The following is a 19,944-nucleotide window of genomic DNA, read 5'->3' on the forward strand; positions in this document are numbered from 1 at the left end:
GTGTCATCCAACTAGGAAATACAATCTTGGACTGGCTACTAAGTCTCCTTCAAACACACCTGAATTCCTTTTAAGATTTTCAATATTATAAAGAAGCAGATAATGTTGTTACCTTCTTCATAATTGTTTAGATTCATGAGCTCTGTGCTGTGCTGTGCTTAGTCACTCATTCATGCCCCGCTCTACAACCATATTGACTGTAGCCTACCCTCTGTCCATAGGGATTCTTCAGGCAAGAATACTGGACTGGGTTGCCATGGCCTCCTCCAGGGGATCTTCCCAGGGATGGGACCCAGGTCTCTTGAATTGCAGGTGGATTCTTTACTGTATGAGCCAGCATACTGGAGTGGGTAACCTATCCCTTCTCCAGGGGCTCTTCCCAACCCAGGAATTGAACTGGGGTCTCCTGCATTGTAGGCAGATTTTTTATCAGCTGAGCTACCAGGGAAGCCCCTTCAGGAGCTCTTCATGAGCCCCTGCATGAGTTAGTTAGTTCAGTCACTCAGTCGTGTCATAAGATTTACATACTATCAAAAAGCTACTGGCTACTCTGCATAAGAATGCTGATAATGGGACTTTCCTGGTAGTCCAGTGGCTAATTATGCCATGATCTCAATACAGGTGGCATGTGTTCAATGCCTGGTCAGGGAACTAAGATACTGCATGGCCAAAAAATGAATGCTAATAATACTGAATATTGTGCCATATATTTGATTTGTCAGTCCTTCAAAAATATCATTTCCATCAAACAGTGTCTGTAACAGAAATGTCTCTTTTATTGTTTATATTCTCCAATGTCACATGGACTGTTTGAAAATATTACTTTTTTTTTTAAGTTGGGTATGTCTGTATCTGATTTAAAATCATTTCTTCACTGAATAACCTTGACTACATCTGACTGTGAACAATTCACATTTTCTGTAGGATTATCATTCTATTACATGATTCTGTTGCTACAATGCTTTTGCATTAAAATAATGTACCCTTGATAGGATTCCAGATTATAAATTTTTAGACAAGAAAATAAAATCATTTCCCAACCACTCAAGAATAAATATTCTCATGAATTTACCTATACACAAAGCTTTAGTTTTGCTTGCTTCTTCTTCAGCCTCACACTTTCCTTAGAGATATTTATGACTTATTCTGGTTATTGCAGGCTTAGAATCAATGGTGGATATTAATAGAGGCAAATATCTGCTCAATATAGAGAATAAAAAATATAGATAAAATTACAATGGTCTATAATTAATAGAGATACACATGTGCCCTAAGAGAAGGACATTGTTTGCTCTTAGAAACATTTACAAGAAGGAACAAATCTATCACCAGTATTGTAGGCAAGATTCCTGAGTTTTATGCAGAAGGTTAGACATAGGGTCCTCTGAGATTCTATGATCCTAAACCAATTCACAGTAACCTATCACAAGATGTGGGAAAAACTTTCAAGAAAAGATGTCTTAATTCTTAGTATACTTTCCATTAGATATTTGGTAATTAATTTATTGGATTATTATGTTAAGGCAGTAGCTATGGACTTCGGAGTACTATAGACTTGGTTCTGAATGCCAGCTTTGACCTTTATTAGTCAATTTACTTAATCTCTTGGAAGCACTTTTTTTTAATAGGTAAAATGAGATTAATAATACCTACTACATAGGGTTTTTATAAGGACTGAGTAAAATAATCTTTTAATGCTAACACAATTCTCAGCAAAGAATGAGGGCGCAATACACAGAGGCTATTATGACACATATAAGTCTGAAGAAATAAAAATTTTAAATAGCCATGTCACTGAGGATGTTTTTAAAAGTTATAGAATGCAATGGTGCCAAAGTTGTGCATAAAAGTGATTCATTTATGAGAAGATTAAACCATTTTTTATGAGATCAATATATTCACCCCTGTGTTTCAATTATGACTTCTTGATCTGTTAATATTTGTTTGTTTGTTTATGTCATCCAACTCATTTATCTTGACATCCTCTGAAAGCACTTCAAAATGAATCACTAAGTGTGTTTTTCTTGTTTGGCAGTTACCTTTTTCAGTAGCTATAAATTTAGAGACCATTACCTTCACTGGAGGATCTAAAGGAAGTTTGGGGGTAGTGGAAGGGGAGTAGAAGTGTTCACTGGAAGGAATTGTTTGGTCTTAAGTATAGAAATAAATGTTGCCTATACAAAACGAAGGTTCTAAAGAAATGCAAGGAGAAAGTCAGCACTGAGGTCCTAAACTCTAAATGGAAAATTAAGAAACCAGGAAACCCAACAGAACTAACAAAACAAGACTTAATGAATAATTGGTTTGAACTGGGGTTTGTTTCCTTTTAAAATCCTAATTTTAAATTCATCAGGAACTATTTGTTGAAGAAATCGAGACTTAATTTATAAATTGCCATCAGACATCAGTTAATTTTTATTTATCAAGACAATGAGCAATAAACACTTATTATATTTATAATTTTTATTGATTTTATTGATCAATGTTGAACAGAAAAAAAAACTAGTCATTCCAAACAGCAGATATGTAGTATTCTTTGCCAAAAGGATAAATTCCACTCAACCAGAATACAAAATTCAGGTTCATGCCTTTTTTAATATTCTCCAATTCATTTCCCTCAGTGTTTAATTCACCAAATATTAATAAAGCAGAAACAATTTGCAGTCTTTGATACCTATGTTGCAAAATTGCTTTCAGTAATCCATTGATAGAACTCATTGTCCAACATACTTCTTTGTTCTCCCACTGTATTCTCCGTCCTTTGGTACCTGAAGATTCAAAAACCAAAATAAAAATAACAACAATAGTTCCAGCCTTCCCACTAAAATACTTCTCGCTCTACCTGCTAAGTTTCTTCCTTTTCCCCAAACAATGAGGAGCATTCTGAAATTCCAAGTAGATCTTTATGTTATTGTGATGCATTATTATGGGAAAGACTGAGGAAGAGTTACACTAGAGACTGGAAGTGTGGGGACGGCATTTTTTTAAGGAGACTAAAATATTCAAGTTTGATATTGGGTTTGTTGGACGTGGATAAACAAGTAATATTACAATGAGCTTTTATCTTCTTGTGGAGTTTGAAACGTAATCAATTTAATTCATTTTGACACATCTTTTTAGTGGCTAGTGTTTGTTTTTGCTTGACCAACTTAAGGCTAAGTACTGGATGCTTGAATCATGGCTACATTATCTATACAACGATTTTTACTACGAATTTATTGAATCCTTACAAATGGAGAAAACCATAAATAATGCAAAAGATGAAACATGTTGGGTATTGTTTTCAGTAAGACTTGCCCAGTGCAGAATCCACCACCTTTTACCTGGTAGTAGCGACCATCTGTGTGATTTTGCTATTATAACGGTGCTTAGAAATTAAGTATTATGTACAGGCCGAATCCCATGAGCTCTGTTTAGAACTAAGCACGCACATGCACACATGCAGGGGCTAGGTTTTGAATCAAGGTTAGTAGGCATTTGTGTTGCAGGCAAAACGGATAAGTCATGAAGAAAAGAATTTGAGTTAAGTATGTGAAAGTCGCTCAGACGTGTCCGACTATTTGCGACCCCATGGACTATAGAGTTTATGGAATTCTCCAGGCCAAAATACTTGAGTGAGTAGCTTTTCCCTCCTCCGGGGGGGGCGGTCTTCCCAACCCAGAGACTGAACCCAGGTCTCCCGCATTGCAGGCAGATTCTTTACCCGCTGACCCTCCAGGGAAACCTAAGAATACTGGAGTGGGTAGCCTATACCTTCTGCCGCAGATCTTCCTGACCCAGGAATCGAACTGGGGTCTCCTGAATCGCAGGTGGGTTATTTACCAGATGAGCCATATAGGAAGGCTAAAGTGCATCTGCAAGTTCACCTCAGCTCCAAGGTGCAGCACAGTACTTGCTTTGCCTACTTATTCTGGTCACACCAGTGTCTGCAATAAACCATAAGGTTGTAGGCCATGGAGTTCTGCCTAACCTACTGGTTGGTATATCTGCCTGGGAGGAAAACTCAAGAACTGAGGAATGGAGAAATTTCTCTTCCAAGGCCTTCTAAAGTAACCTGGAATGAGGGCAATTTTTGCAACCTGACCTTACCTAAAATGGTAGCAGGAGTAGGAACATATCCTGCATGTGTCCATGCTAAGTCACTTCAGTTGTGTCCAACTCTTTTGTGACCCTGTGGACCATAGCCCACTAGGCTCCTCTGTCCATGGGATTCCCCAGACAAGAATACTGGAGTGAGTAGCTGTTCTCTTCTCCAGGGGATTTTCCCCACCCAGGGATCAACCCTGAAACTTTTATGTCTACTGCATTGGCAAGCAAGTTCTTTACCTCGAGTGCCACCTGGGAAGCCCCAAGAACATATCATAAGGACTATATTCCAAGCTTTCTCATGTAGCTCCTTTAACCCATGCAACAAGGAAATGCAATATGAACTATGTTTTATGGATAAATAAACTAGGACATTCAAAGTTATATGCTCTAAATCACTCAGCTAGTTTAAAGCCAGAATTTGAACCAAATATAAGAAAGTGCTTTTTTTTTTCCATAATACATGACATCCTTTCAGATTTCTTCGCTTTCTTTGTTTTTCCATTTTCAAGAATATACCTTCATAGACTTTATACTCTTTTTTTGTTTCTATCAAAATTATTGTATCTAAAATTCAGGGCAGTAATATTATTATTGGAATAATATGCCTAAAAATAATTCACTGAAAAAAATCTAAAACAAATCTTGGTTGATATTAAAGAAATTATACTAACTATTGGAGAAGGCAATGGCACCCCACTCCAGTTCTCTTGCCTAGGAAAATCCCATGGCTGGAGGAGCCTGGTGGGCTGCAGTCCATGGGGTCAAGAAGAGTTGGACACAACTGAACGACTTCACTTTCACTTTTCACTTCATGCATTGGAGAAAGAAATGGCAATCCACTCCAGTGTTCTTGACTGGAGAATCGCAGGAACAGGGGAGCCTGATGGGCTGCCATCTATGGGGTCTCACAGAATCAGACACAACTGAAGTGACTTAGCAGCAGCAGCAGCATACTATTAAGCTTCTGCCTTTTCATACTGTTTATGGGGTTCTCAAGGCAAGAATGCTGAAGTGGTTTGCCATTCCCTTTTCCAGTGGACCACATTTCATCAGAACTCTCCACCATGACCCGTCCATCTTAGGTGGCCCCACACAGCATACCTCATAGTTTCATTGAGTTAGACAAAACTGTGGTCCATGTGATCAGATTGGTTCATTTCCCGTGATTGTGATTTTCAGTCTGTCTGCCCTCTGATGGAGAAGGGTAAGAGGCATATGGAAGCTTCAGACTCTTGAGAGTCCCTTGGACTGCAAGGAGATCCAACCAGTCCATCCTAAAGCAAATCAGTCCTGAATATTCATTGGAAGGACTGAAGCTGAAGCTGAAACTCCAATACCTTGGCCATCTGATGTGAAGAACTGACTCATTAGAAAAGACCCTGATGCTGGGAAAGATTGAAGGTTGGAGAAGAAGGGGATGACAGAAAATGAGATGGTTGGATGGCATCACCGACTCAGTGGACATGAGTTTGAATAAGCTCTGGGAGTTGGTGATGGACAGGGAGGCCTGGTGTGGGGCAGTCCATGGGGTCACAAAGAGTTGCACACAACTGAGCAACTGAACTGACTGATCAAACTTTTGTCCAAAATTTAAATAGCCAAATAACTTGAAAATTAATTTTTATCCCTAATATTGCAATGCCATTACTGAAGATCCTAAATAGATGCACCATAAAAAGGAAATGGCAACTCTCTCCTGTATTCATGCCTGGAGAATCCCATGGACAGAGGAGCCTAGTGGGCTACAGTCCATGGAGTCACAGTCCGTACACAATTGAGCAGCTAAAAAATAGGTGCAAGTTTTATAAGTGGCTTCAAAGCTATTAAGGATATATTAAAATATCTTTAATAGGTATCAATATTACATATATTTTATTGCATTATATTACCTGGAACAATCTGCAGTTTATTTATGGTGCATGTTATTATTCTCAGCCAATCCCCTGAGTGTGACTTACAAATGAAACTTTAATAGAATTGTCTTTATTCAAAGCTTAGAGGTCACAAGGCTTCTCCGTTGCTTTTCTGTGCTAAAATATTCTCTTTTAAAGTCCTAGAGATTACGGTACACAGTGAGAAGAGAAATATTCTTTCTACCAGCATTGCAAAGTTTCCAAATATAAATTGAAGTAGAATCTGCATAAATATTTAAATGTTCCTCAGTCTATTATTATCATTGTGTTCATAGTATGAGCCTCATCTATGAAAGGAATCAAAGCCTGAATTTATATTCTCTACCAAAATAATTACCCATTGCATCTAATTTTGAGGGTAAATTATTTAAGAAACTGGGGCCATCTGCTTGTGGAGGACAGACATTAGTGAAACCAAGGTATGATCCTTCCTGTCATGTTTTAGGATTAGTATCTTTCCCTGATGTTGCTGTGCATACTTTCTTGCTGCATTAACTACAGGGATTCCAGTTTGTCTGTTGAGAACTGATGTCTGTTTGCATGTGTATTCTTACTGTGAAAAGATATATAGTCATGACTCTGAAATAATCCTGGTGGGCGAATGTGGATATACCAGGATTCTCTGGCAATGTTTTTAAGAGATTCTGAATGGGTCTGCACTCAGGCTTTTAAAGAATTTTGAATCTGTGTCTGCTCCTGGTGCTGCCTGCCAGCTCCAATTTCTTTACTTTAAAGGACTAATCTCCTTTTAAGGAAGGGCATTAACTCACCAAAAAGGAAATGGTGTGCGTGTAATGACAAATGAACATGGCTCTTCTCTTCTATTTGATAGAAGGGCATTTGTTCTGTCTAAATTGTATATTCTTTTGTAAACAGACTCTCCAGCCCTCTAGCTAGAGGAATCAATGCCCTGTGCAGATGATGCCAGACCTTTATTCAGAAATGCACGCACTTGATTTATAGTAAAGTTTTGATATTTAACCTTCTGTCTAAACCTTGAATCAGGACCCTAGGGCAAGGACAAACGTCTTCATCTTTTTAAATTTAAAAATTTGTTTTGAACTATAGAAGAGAAATTAAAATCCCAGAATGATTTGAGTCTGTGAGCGTAAAAATAGCCCTCTAGCATTGTATGCATTTGTAACGAGAGTCATAATCTAAGGATCAGTCTCTCAAAATGAGAATGAGAATCAAAAAGAATTAGAACAAAAAAGTGTCTGTGGAAAGACATCCATAAAGCCCTGTGAATGTAAAAACCAAGCCAAGCCAATTAAAATTCAAGCTTATTTAAATACAACTCTATACCCTGTTCTCCAACATACATACAAATATACACATAAAAAATACAATGTAACCTAAAATTATGCTATTTAGAATTTTTTAAAAAGTAATTACAGGACTTAACTTATATAGCAGCTAGGGAAATTATCACAGGTTGTAGCTACTGCCACCATAAGAATTGGTTTCAATTCAGCCTTTAATGAGATCAGCTACTTCTATTCATTTTCATGGGTACCTACTTCTGTAATGAAAAGGATTAATTTGAAGTTCCTAGAAATGCATCACCTAGCTCATGTTGGAGGGTAGCTAGTCTGTGGGCCATAAATATAAATTCTTCAAGTGGTAGGTTGACTATTTCATTAAAACTGATGATGTTTTAGTATTTCATATGCAGAGCCATGCAAAGGTGGTATAAAGCAAGGTTTTAACAGAGAATGTATTTGAGGAGGAAAAGCTGTCATGGAAAAGTGATTGTTAGTTACTCAGAAATGCACACGCCGGGGTAGGAGGATGCTTCCTTTGTCAAGCAAATGCAAAATAATCTTTGAATTTCAGATGTTTCTTATGGATAAAATGTGCCTGCAAAACATATCCCCACATCTAACATAGTACAAAGGCAGGGAAAGGCGTCTGTGGCATGGCTGCCCTTCAAAGTCAATGATATTAATTTATTTCCCTTTTCTCTAAGTAAAGAGAATCATGACTGGAGGGTAATATTCGAGGTTTGGGAGAAGACAGTGCGCACAGTATGGTTACTCACCCTGTCTGGGTTAGCCCCTAATTGGAAGTCCTTTTCCAGCAGACCATCTCTAACGCTGAACCAATACCTTTCAGAGAGACAGTGTCGGCAAGGGCAGATTACAGTCTTGTTCAGTGTGAGGGAAGCTGCAAAACTGGCATCAGATCCATAAAGCACACATTCATTAAATTCCCTGAGAAGCCTACAATGACTCAGAGTCTTCATGTTATGTAAGTTTTCCACATGTAATAACCAAGCAAGTAAGTTAGCCCCAATTTGATCAATTCAGTGAGAAGAGAAAAATTAAAACCATGTGGTTTCATATGAAATCAGGGACAATCACTGTTCTGGGTTTTTCAGTAAGAGCATTATGGACATGTTTTACAGATTCTGTTTTCTGGTAAAGGAAGAGTTGACTAGGATTTTGAGAGGTAACCATTAAAAACATTCAAAATATCAAGAATTATTTGTAAAATGGTGTTTATACATCTATTTTTTTAAAGTGGAAATTTTGTAGAAAATGGTAAAATGTTTATTTCTTTCAAAATGCTTTCCAGAAACTGTTTTGAATCTTAGCAGAGTGTCCATCATTTTGCAAATGAGTAATAACATATAATGATTCTGAGCCCTGCTGCATAAATCCCACTTTGGGAGCAGTATCCTCTGTGACATCTATAAACCAATGACAAGATCACCAATAACAACGTCATCTACACCAATCAGCCATAGCATAGTGAGCCCATCTGGGGTACTGTCCTCCCTGGCACCAGACAGGTAAAGAAGGGAGCTCATAGTTGATGTATGAAACCTTCTGTTGTACCTAACACAGGCAGAGGGTTATCTTTCTAAATATTTGCAAGACTCCTGTCACTTAGGTATATAATACTCTGAGAAAACAAAAGGAAGAGAAAAAAAGGAAGTTAAAAAATGTATTTTTCAAGCCATTGTGCTAAGGCATGTCAGGGCACGAGTGACTGCCAAGTCTGAGTAGCTCTTCAGTGAATGTGTTTATGTAAAATGAAAACCACAAATTAACTCAGTGAAAAGAAGCGGATGAAAAGGATTCCCAATTCATTATTTCCATTATACAGTTCAAACCACTGGTTAGTTTTTTTCACTCTCAAGTGTTTACTGGTTAGTTTTACACCATGCTAATCAAAGTCACAATCAAGAGACTATCATATGGAACGGAAGAGCATTCATATTTTTTTCCTCAGCTTTGTTGAGGTATAATTGACAAACATCATCTCTGAAATATCCAAACTAGTATGGATATTAACGTCTAAAAGAAAACATTCATTCTTTATCACTCTGATTCGTAGCTCCATCCATAAAAATGAGTGAATAATTCCTTGCTGTTATTTTTGCTAAGTCATTCCGAATCTTTTGCCACCGCATGGACTATATACTGCCAGGCTCCTCTGTCCATGGGATTTTCCAGACAAGAATACTGGAGTGGGTTGCTGTTTGCTTCTCTAGGGTATCTTCCTGACCCAGGGGTTGAACCCATGTTTCCTACATTGCATGTAGATCCTTCACTACTGAGCCACCAGGGGAGCCTGTAAATAATTCATTAGGTGGCTATAAAAATTAAGTGAAGAAATATATGTAAAGTGGCTAGCACATTGCCAGCACTCAACAAATATTAAATGTTAATTTTATTGCTATAGATGTGCAATATTTCAATGACTAAATCAGCAAAAATCAACTTTTCCTTAGTTCAGACTATGAAGCAAGTGTTAGAGTTTAAAAAAAACTGTAACAGAAGATTAAAAGAAACAGAAGATCCAGATAACTATTATTCACTATAATTGAATTTCCATTTGTGATTAAACTTCTGCTTCTCTATAACTAAAAAGATATTAGGATAGTAGGTCGTAACATTTGTTGTGAATATCTCCACATGAAAAAAGAATGATTGTTTCTAACTACAAGGCTCCAGAGTACTTACATTACACTTCACGACTAAGATCCCAATATCAACTCCCAATTTCATAGGTGAAAACAGCAGAAAAAGCATGCACAATTTGAAATTCAGAATGTGAACTGCATTTTTGCTTTCTTAAATAGCTTATTTTCTCATACAATTAGTCATTGATTTAGCAGTATATTTTGGACATCTACTATGTGTTAAATATAATGCAAGTACTAGCAAGAAATATTAGAGTTAATAAGATAGAGCTTACAACTGACACACACATTCAACACTCACATTTACAATCAACTGAAAACAAATCGCTGTTGCTGTTCAGTTGCTCAGTCATGTCTAAGTCTTTGCAACTCCATGGACTGCAGCATGTCAGGCTTCCCTGTCCTTCACTATCTCCTGGAGTTTGGTCAAACTCATGTCCATTGAGTTGATGATACCATCCAACCAGGTCATTCTCTGTCACCACCTTCTCCTCCTGCCCTCAATCTTCCCCAGCATCAGGGTCTTCTTCAATGAATCAGTTCTTCCCATAAGGTGGCCAAAGTATTGGAGCTTCAGCTTCAGCATCAGTCCCCCAGTGAATATTCGGGGTTGATCTCCTTAAGATTGGATTGTTTGATATCCTTGCTGTCCACAGGACTCTTGAGAGTCTTCTCCAGCACCACAATTCAAAAGTATCCGTTCTTCAGCACTCAGCCTTCTTTAAGGTCCAGCTCTCACATCCATACATGACTATTGGAAAACCCATAGCTTTGATAATTTAGACCTTTGAGGGCAAAATGATGTCTCTGCTTTTCAATACACTGTCTAGGTTTGTCATAGTTTTCTTTGAAAGAGCAAGGGTCTTTTAATTTTATGGCTGCTCACCATTCACAGTGATTTTGGAAATCTAGAAAATAAAATCTGCCACTGTTTTCACTTTTCCCCTCATCTATTTGCCTGAAGTAATGGGACCAGATGTTTTTTGAACAAGAAAGTCAATCAAAGGTCCTAAAGTTGAGTGGGGTTTTGACAAATATAACAAAAGGGGAAGAAAGTTATGCGCAGAGAGAATAGCACAAACAAATGTTCAGATAATGAAAATAGAAGATATGATCTGTCCTTTCTTTATCTGAAAAAATCCCACTCTTTGTCCAAAGTGTCATGCAATATTTAAAGCAACTGTTTATCCCTTCTCACATCTTCTTAATTGTTCTTCTTCCATAACATCTTTTATTTTGCACTAGTAAGTTAAGAGACTCCCTAGATGAAGAACATCTAGAATCAAGATTTAGTTCTGTAGGCTCTTATGTGGTACCTGGAACATAATAGTCACTAAAAATATTCATTCTAAAATGTGGAGAAAGAGGGACAATGAGAAGCTATGATATATGATGTATAATAAGAAATACATATTTGGTCTTCATCCCCATTTCTGGGTACTAAAATCCTTGGGATTTTCTAAGTGAGGAAAAAGAACAGGTATTTTTTTTATGTTAATGAGATGACTTTTGGACCCCACGTAGGGGTGGAAGCAGGTTGAACCAACCACGTAACAACAGAACTAACCATGTAACAACTTGAAGCTTGAATTTTCAGTCCTTCACACCTCCAACTTCTGGGGACGGGAAGACTGGAAAATGATTTCAACACTCATGCCTATGTAATGAAGCCTCCATTAAAAAAAAAAAAGAAAGAAAGGTCAGAGAACTTATGTGTTGGTGAACACATGGAGACCTGAGAGAATGGCGCAGTCAAAGAGTATAGAAGCTCTTTGCCTCTTCCCTATACCGTTTCCTACACGTCTCTTTTCTGGCTGTTTCTGAGTTATATCTTTTTATAATGGACTGGTAATCTTGTAATCAAAATGTTTCTCTGAGTTCTGTGAGCTGCTTTAGCAAATTAATAGAAGGAGAGAGGGGGTCATGAGAAACTATGGTTAGAAGCAGCTTGGCTTTTGAGTGGCATCTGAAGTGGGGAGAGAAGGGGTGCAGTCTTGAGGGATTGAAGCCTCAGTCTGAGAGATCTAATGCTAACTTGTAGATAGTGTCGAACTGAGCTGACACCAGCTAGTGTCTGGAGAATTGCTTAGTGCTGTGTGGGAACCACACCCCTCCACAAAAATGTGGAGCCCCTGAATAAGGAGGTGGTTTAAGTTATTTGAGAAGAAGAGACTCACGGTGATTTTAGTTTGATGACGACTGAATAGCCAAGTGAAGGTTCTGTCCAATTTTTGCATACACAGGACAAGAATTAAACAGATAGCCAGGACAGTAGAAAAATATTTGAGAGGTGTCTGCATTGTGGTAACTGTGTATTTAAAAAAAAAAAAAAAGATGAAGAGTACCCTAATAAAGAAGACTGAGGGACAACTAGGGGCTTCCCTGCAACAATTTGGCAGACAGAAAGAACATGAAAATACAGAAAATTGAGAAAAATTAGAAGAGGGCTAGGTGAACTTATTGTCAGAGGATTCCAAGGAGAACAAAATAGCCGAAAAGAAAGGAGAGAGATCAAGAAAAACTGAGAAAGAGCTATTAGAGTTATGATTTCTGTGTTCACTGGATACCAGCAAAAATTATTTGGAGGCAGAATGGAAGTCATTTTATCAGAAGGAATTTTTCTTCCCATCCTGGGTACACTCACATGCATGAACATCTTATCAGAGAACAGAGTCTATAAAAGTTATATGATATATCAATAGTTTTATGAGTGAAAAGAAAGTGTTTATTCAAAGCAATTCCAATATACTACTGTGATTTGCACATAGCAACATCATTTTAGGAGTGCATTAGATGAAGATTTTGTACTTAGGACTTTATAATATGAATTTTTTAAAGCCTACCATTATTAAAATTTCTGAGAGTTAGAAATTTTACACTGACTATCACAATTAAACTACAGTGGGAAATCAGTCTTGAGGCAGAAATAAGAAGCCTGAATGCTATTTCAGAATCAGTAGTTCTATTTTTATGAGGGAAAATAGATACACTTATAAAATACAGTAGGAGAAGAATCAGACTGCCCAGAGGTAATTTAGCCTGAATGTTTTGCATTTTAGAAATTGTGTATAGGTTGTAAGGATAGGAGTGTAAAAAGTTGAAGAAATGAAAATAGATGACTGCCTGATTCAGTTTGTAATTAAATATTTAGATTACCACTCTTAACCTTTAAATTTATTTCAATTTTGTTAAGATTGAAAGTCAAATTACAAATTGAAGAATATTGTTAGCTGAGCTAGTTTAAGACAAAATAAGCTCATACTGAGGGTCGACTTTTTTCTATATCATATAAATAAGCAAAGAAAACATTTCCCATAATATATATAATATGAAAGTTAGTATATTTTCACAGTAGAATTAATTTAATAATCTAAATTCATGTCTTATGAAGCCATGTGGAAATCATTGTTTATCCTTTTCTTCTTTATAGTAGATATTCAATCAACCATCCACTCATTTATCTATTCAAGCAATAGTTGAATGCTTACTATACATCAGGTACTGTGGTAGGTACTGGTCATCCAACCATGAAATAGATTTTTCCCAGGTGGTGCTAGTGGTAAAGAACCTGCCTGCCAATGCAGGAGACCTAAGAGTCACGGGTTCAATCTCTGGGTCAGGAAGATCCCCTGGAAAAGGGCATGACAATCCACTCCGGTATTCTTGCCTGGAGAATCCTATGGACAGAGGAACCTGGTGAGCTAGAATCCATAGGGTCGCACAGAGTCAGATATGACTGAAGCAACTTAGCATGCATGCTGACTCTCAAGAGCTGAAAACCTCCCAGTGCTTTCTGCTGCTGCTGCTGCTGCTGCTGCTAAGTCGCATCAGTCGTGTCCGACTCTGTGCGACCCCATAGACGGCAGCCCAACAGGTTCCCCCGTCCCTGGGATTCTCCAGGCAAGAACACTGGAGTGGGTTGCCATTTTCTTCTCCATTGCGTGAAAGTGGAAAGTGAAGTCGCTCAGTCGCTCAGTCGCGTCCGACTCGTAGCGACCCATGGACTGCAGCCTACCAGGCTCCATCCATGGGATTTTCCAGGCAAGAGTACTGGAGTGGCTTGCCATTGCCTTCTCCACCCAGTGCTTTCTAGAGACATCAAAATTTGTCAAAGAAAATTTAATAGAGCAACTTTTAAAATCCAATATACATATGCCATGTATGTATACCACTTAAATGTCTCTCTGTATTAACCTGCACTATCTATTTGTCCTATGATATAGCATAGCTAATGTTCATAGTACACTGAATGTTCAAAAATAGGATCTCTATTATACTCTCTAATACTTTTCCTTCCACTAGTAAAAGGTTTTCATGTTTTTGCTTTGTTTTTATCAAGAGTAAAATTTGGATTTGTTCCCAAACATGTTTATGTAAGTTATGCTTATGATTATAATTATATAAGTCAATTAAATATTGCTTAAACTGATTATATGGTTATGAAATGTGTCTTTGATGATGTTTCTAACTTGAATTCTTTTTAAGACTCAATAAAACTAGGTTACCAATAGGGCTGAATTAGTTTAGGAGACACAACTTTAAATAATTAAAGGGAAAAACCTTAAACATCTTAAAGGCTTCTCTACCAACATTAGTTATTTCACAATGGTCTTTAAGTTCTTGCCCACTTAAAAAAGAAAACAAAACTGACTTTCATACAGGATCTATTATCTGTATGATTTATGCTGGAAAGATGAAACATTGGGCCCATCCTTTAGGGAAAAAAAGCAAAAAATAACTTTGCTGTATATTTTTTAAAAGTTAATGAACAGTACTGTAGGTTTTTTGCTTTCCTGGTAGCTCAGATGGTGAAGAGTCTGCCTGCAATGCAAGAGACCCAGATTTAATCCCTGGATCAGGAAGATCCCCTGGAGAAGGGAATGGCAACCCGCTCCAATATTCTTGCCTGGAGAATTCCACAGACAGAGGAGCCTGGCAGGCCCCAGTCCATGGGGTCACATAGAGTTGGACACGACTCTATGTAATACTCTAAGTAATATTTTTACATTCATTGTAGTTTTTAGGTTAAAAGAAAAGCTTGAATGCATGCATGTAACAGGTTATTTTGTGATTCTTCACAGTATTCAACTTTTTCAATTAACTGATCTACTACCAACCTCATCTGCACGTGATAGAAGGCTTTTTGCTGTGCTGGCTACAGACTACAGTTCCAAAGACACAGAGTATGGCATAAAGGTGTTGCATGCTAACTGCTTAGATAGCACTTTGCTGCTTTGAAACAGGAAAAAATGTTTTTGCGTCTCAGTTTAAAAAAGGAAATGAAAGGTAATCATTCAAAGTACAAAAAGACAACTCACAGGGACCAAAACTAACTTCACACGCGCACATTTGTCAACCACCCTGTAGAAACTAATATATTTAACTTGTCACATAGTACCACTCAACTTCTGGGAAATCACCAAATGTGTTATTTAAACTCAGTCTGTGCTTAGGGGAGTACTTTATTTAAAAGAGCCATTTTTATTGGGAAGTATAAGAAGTTAGAACTTCATAGCCCTCAGGTCCTATTCTATGCTTTCTTCTTAGAAGCACAGCACTTCTCCCACTTGATGGATAAAAAGTCCACATAAGGGAGCCATGAGTTGGATAGCATGTCCCTGGAAAGAAACGAGATATGATAGTTTGAAAATAGAGTTTTCTATTGAAAATATTGAGTTAATTCTCAGTGATTTAGGGTATGGATAAATATTTTTACTTGGAATGCACATCCTTGAATGTTATGTTGTAAAAATGTCCAGAAAATGGGATCTGAAAAAAGCCATTTTTCTTCCATTACAAACTAATAGAACAAAGAAAAACAAATGTGTGCACATACCCTATGCTTTATTAAACTACAATGAGTTTAGTCGTTGCCTGTGGGATTTTTATGAGAGCCTTTTCTTACTTTACTCACTCACATGCAGGCCTTTTAATGGTCCTGTTCAGCCTATACTAATTAGCAGACTTTCTGATTACAACATAAAAACTATAATAATAACAGATTAAACTACTTCCAAAAAAGAAAAACCAACAGGTTTTTTTTCTTGTGAGTCTCTTTGGAAAAGCTAGAAGTCCTATGGTACTCAGTCTTCAGTCTAGAAAATATACATAATTCAAATTATGACTTCTCTGTGACTTTTTCACTTTCTTATTTTATCCTAGATGCTGACTTTAATAATTAAATTGCCATCTTATTTAGCAATCTCCTCCATTTTACCCTTAAATCCAATTGTTCATCAAGTTATGTTGATTCGTCCTTTTTCATCTTCTTCACAATTGTCAAAGCCACCCACCGAGTCAAGGACCTCTGTAACTGACACCTGGACAAAAATTCACTTTAACTCATGTTTCCTTTTGCTGTCCACACTGCACATCACTCCCATACGAATTTCCCTCAAATATGGTTTTTATCACTGAAGTCACTTGCTTAAGAATAAAGAAATCTATTGACAACATTATTTATCTAAATGCTATTATTTTTTTGGGCTCCAAAAATCACTGCAGATGGTGATTGCAGCCACGAAATTAAAAGACGCTTATTCCTTGGAAGAAAAGTTATGACCAACCTAGATAGCATATTAAAAAGCAGAGATATTACTTTGCCAACAAAGGTCCATCTAGTCAAGGCTATGGGTTTTTCCAGTGGTCATGTATGGAGGTGAGAGTTGGACTATGAAGAAAGCTGAGTGCTGAAGAATTGATGCTTTTGAACTGTGGTGTAGGAGAAGACTCTTGAGAGTCCCTTGGACTGCAAGGAGATCCAACCAGTCCATCCTAAAGGAGACCAGTCCTGGGTGTTCATTGGAAGGACTGATATTGAGGCTGAAACTCCAATGCTTTGGCCACCTCATGTGAAGAGTTGACTCATTGGAAAAGACCCTGATGCTGGGAGGGATTGGGGGCAGGAGGAGAAGGGGACAACAGAGGATGAGATGGCTGGATGGCATCACCGACTCAATGTACATGAGTTTGGGTGAACTCCGGGAGTTGGTAATGGACAGGGAATTGCAGCCTGGCATGCTGCAATTCATGGGATTGCAAGGAGTCAGACACGACTGAGTGACTGAACTGAACTGATTCTAAATCTTCCATAACCTGTTGTCACTCACTCTGATATCTGCGGCTGCTGCTGCTACTGCTGTTTCATTGCTAAGTCATGTCCAACTCTTTTGCAACTGCATGGTCTGTAGCCCTCCAGGCTCCTCTCTCCATGGGATTTCCCAGGCAAGAATACTGGAGTGGGTTGCTATTTCCTTCTCCAGGGGCTCTTCCCAACCCCAGGATCTAACCCATGTCTCCTGCTTGGCAGGTGGATTCTCTATCATTGAGCCACTGGGGAAGCCCTATTCTAATTTTAGTTGAATGTATAACTCCTTAACATCAGCATAAATCCCATAGCTTATCAAGGGTCTGCAAACTAGGAGCTGTGGACCAAATCTGCTCTGTCACCCTGTGGTCTAAATATGACTTATACATTTACAACTCATGGTCTAAATATGATATACATTTTTAAGCAGTTGGGAAAAATTAAAACAATGCTATTTCGTGGTATGTGAAAATTATATAAAATCCTAATTTCAGTGTCTATAAGTAATGTTTTATTGAAACATAGCCATGCAAGTTTATTTATATATTGTCTATGACTGAGTTCATACTGCAAAGCAGAGGTGAACAATTGCAGCAGCAACCACACAGCCTACAAAGTCTACAATATTTACTATCTGGCCCTATACAGATATATATGTATTTCTCTCTGTATATATTCATTTCCCTTTATTCAAAACAATACATGCTAGCCATTTTATACACTACTTCATGAGCAATTTTAAACATGAATCGCTTTTTGCAAACTTAGAAAAATACTCTCATTGAAATGCTACTTGGGGTTTAGTGGAAAAACAGCAGGAAAAGAGGGGAAGGAAAGAAGAAACATAAACGTGGAGCAAGAGGAGAATTTAGTGAAAGAAAAAGGTAAATAAGGAAAGCAATAGGGAAGAGATTGTACAGATATAGAGGGAGAAAAACAGGATCCAAATCGTTAACATAGGTGGCAATATTCCCACCTCTAGTCAATTCCTACCATGCTGCCCTTTCTCCCTATTAAAAAACAAACAAACAAAAAAACTCACTTATTAGCTCTTATTTAAAAGATTTCATTATTCATCAGCTAAGCCTCATCACAACCCTAATGAAGGCAATGATACTATGCTATTCTAAGTTAGAGATGAGGGGTGTGAGACCTACAGATGTTGACCAAGTGACAGACCAGTAACTGTAACTCAGGTATGACGTCAACGCCCACTGTTACAACACCACGCTGCCTTTCACGTTTTCATCAACACTATGTCCTTTACTCAAGTGTATATTTAGTTCTTTAGAAAATCAAGCATTTTTAAAATTACTATGGAACACTGTCAAATCTAAACGCAGCTTGCCTCTTATACTTAATAACTTCTTGTAAAATCCAGGTGTTGATTTTTACCTAAGAGTCTCTTGTCAGAAAGAGTAATCAAGATTTTTGTTGACCCAGGGAAATAAACTACACTGGTAGTTTTCAAGGCTATTGACTAGTGATTAAATATAATATTATACTAATAGTGAATACTGATTGACCTCTTACTCTGCTTCATTCTTTTCTCACAATAATACTAAAAAGGTATGTACAATTAATATCCCTATTTGCATCATCACAAAAAGGTTTTAAGTGAATTGCCCAAAGTTACAGAGCTAGGCAGAAGCTGGGGTATGAACGTAAGTGGTCTAATACTACAGCCATAAGAGTAACCATTATGCCAGGTGAAGCAAATCTTTAAAAGATTTAAATATATGAGACTCATGAGCACCTAAATGTATAAGACTCGGATTTTGGGGGGTGGAGGGGGACATGCATGCATGCATGCTAAGTTGCTTCAGTCGTGTTTGACTCTTTGTGATCCATCCCATGGGCTGTAGCCCCCCAGGCTCCTCTGACCATGGGGATTCTCCAGGGAAGAATACTGGAGTGGGTTGCTGTGCCCTCCTCCAGGGGATCTTCCCTGATTGAACCCGTGTCTCTTACATCTCGTGCATTGACCAGTGGGTTCTTTGAGACTTGCATTAGTGGTTTCCCTTTCTAAACGAAAATGAATTACCTTGCTTTGACAAGGCAACAGTTTGAATTTTGAAGACAAAGCAGCAAGGCATGATTAACAAACACATGTATATGGCATGCACGCGTGTGCACACACACAATATTACAAACCCAGTGGTTTGTAAGATGTGCTACTGTGGTCAGGAAGATTTCAAATGACATTATGCTTATTAACTCATCAGCAAACAGGAGCTCCGCTGTGATAAACGGCATGCTTGATCATAGTGTGAAGTTGTTTTGAGTTCAAAAAGTGTCTTCCTTCAGGCAGCACCCCAAGCCAGCTTTCCTCAGGATCAGATCTTGGGACTGTCAATGTGAAATGTTCGCTATCACTTCTGCACTGTGGATGAGGCACAGTGATCAGTCAGCCTCAGGTAGCCATAGTTCATGTAGTCCCCAAACACTGATGAGCAGAGAGATTGAGATGTCTGTTCAATCTTATTACTGTGTTTAAGTCGATTTCAAGATTAAAAAAAGTTCTCTGGAACGATGCAGATGAACCTCACTGCTGCAGGCATAACCTTCTGCTGGTAAATTGTCATGGATATTTCATCAACATAATGCACTACATTTCACAGGAACTGTACTATTTTAAAAGACAAATGCTGAAAATATAATGTAACATTTAGATACTTTTCCTGGAGATCAGTGTAAGGACACCAAGTAATTATAACATGAGATACTTAATTACAGAGGTGCATATTACCTCTACTAGATAAAGCCATTTTTATTACAGCAATTTCTCACTTTTAAGAAATACTTTCTCCCTACTTAGGAAGTCTGACAGTGGAATACATCTCAACATCATGAAAGCAGATATAAATGTGTACATTTAGTGAAGTGATACACCACCCCAAATGTTGATGCTACATCTTAAACTA

The 19,944-nt window shown here is 37.8% G+C and overlaps 1 long non-coding RNA gene across 1 annotated transcript; it reads left to right on the forward strand.

Moving 5' to 3' along the window:
- Nucleotides 1-2,929: 2,929 nt before the first annotated feature.
- LOC133254206 (uncharacterized) lies at nt 2,930-16,366 on the forward strand. The gene is made up of 3 exons (XR_009738596.1): nt 2,930-3,006; nt 15,015-15,219; nt 16,096-16,366. It is a non-coding gene; the product is annotated as an uncharacterized LOC133254206 (long non-coding RNA).
- The last annotated feature ends 3,578 nt before the right edge of the window (nt 16,367-19,944 follow it).

This window comes from Bos javanicus, chromosome 1, assembly GCF_032452875.1.
Source record: "Bos javanicus breed banteng chromosome 1, ARS-OSU_banteng_1.0, whole genome shotgun sequence".
Lineage (NCBI taxonomy): Eukaryota > Metazoa > Chordata > Mammalia > Artiodactyla > Bovidae > Bos > Bos javanicus.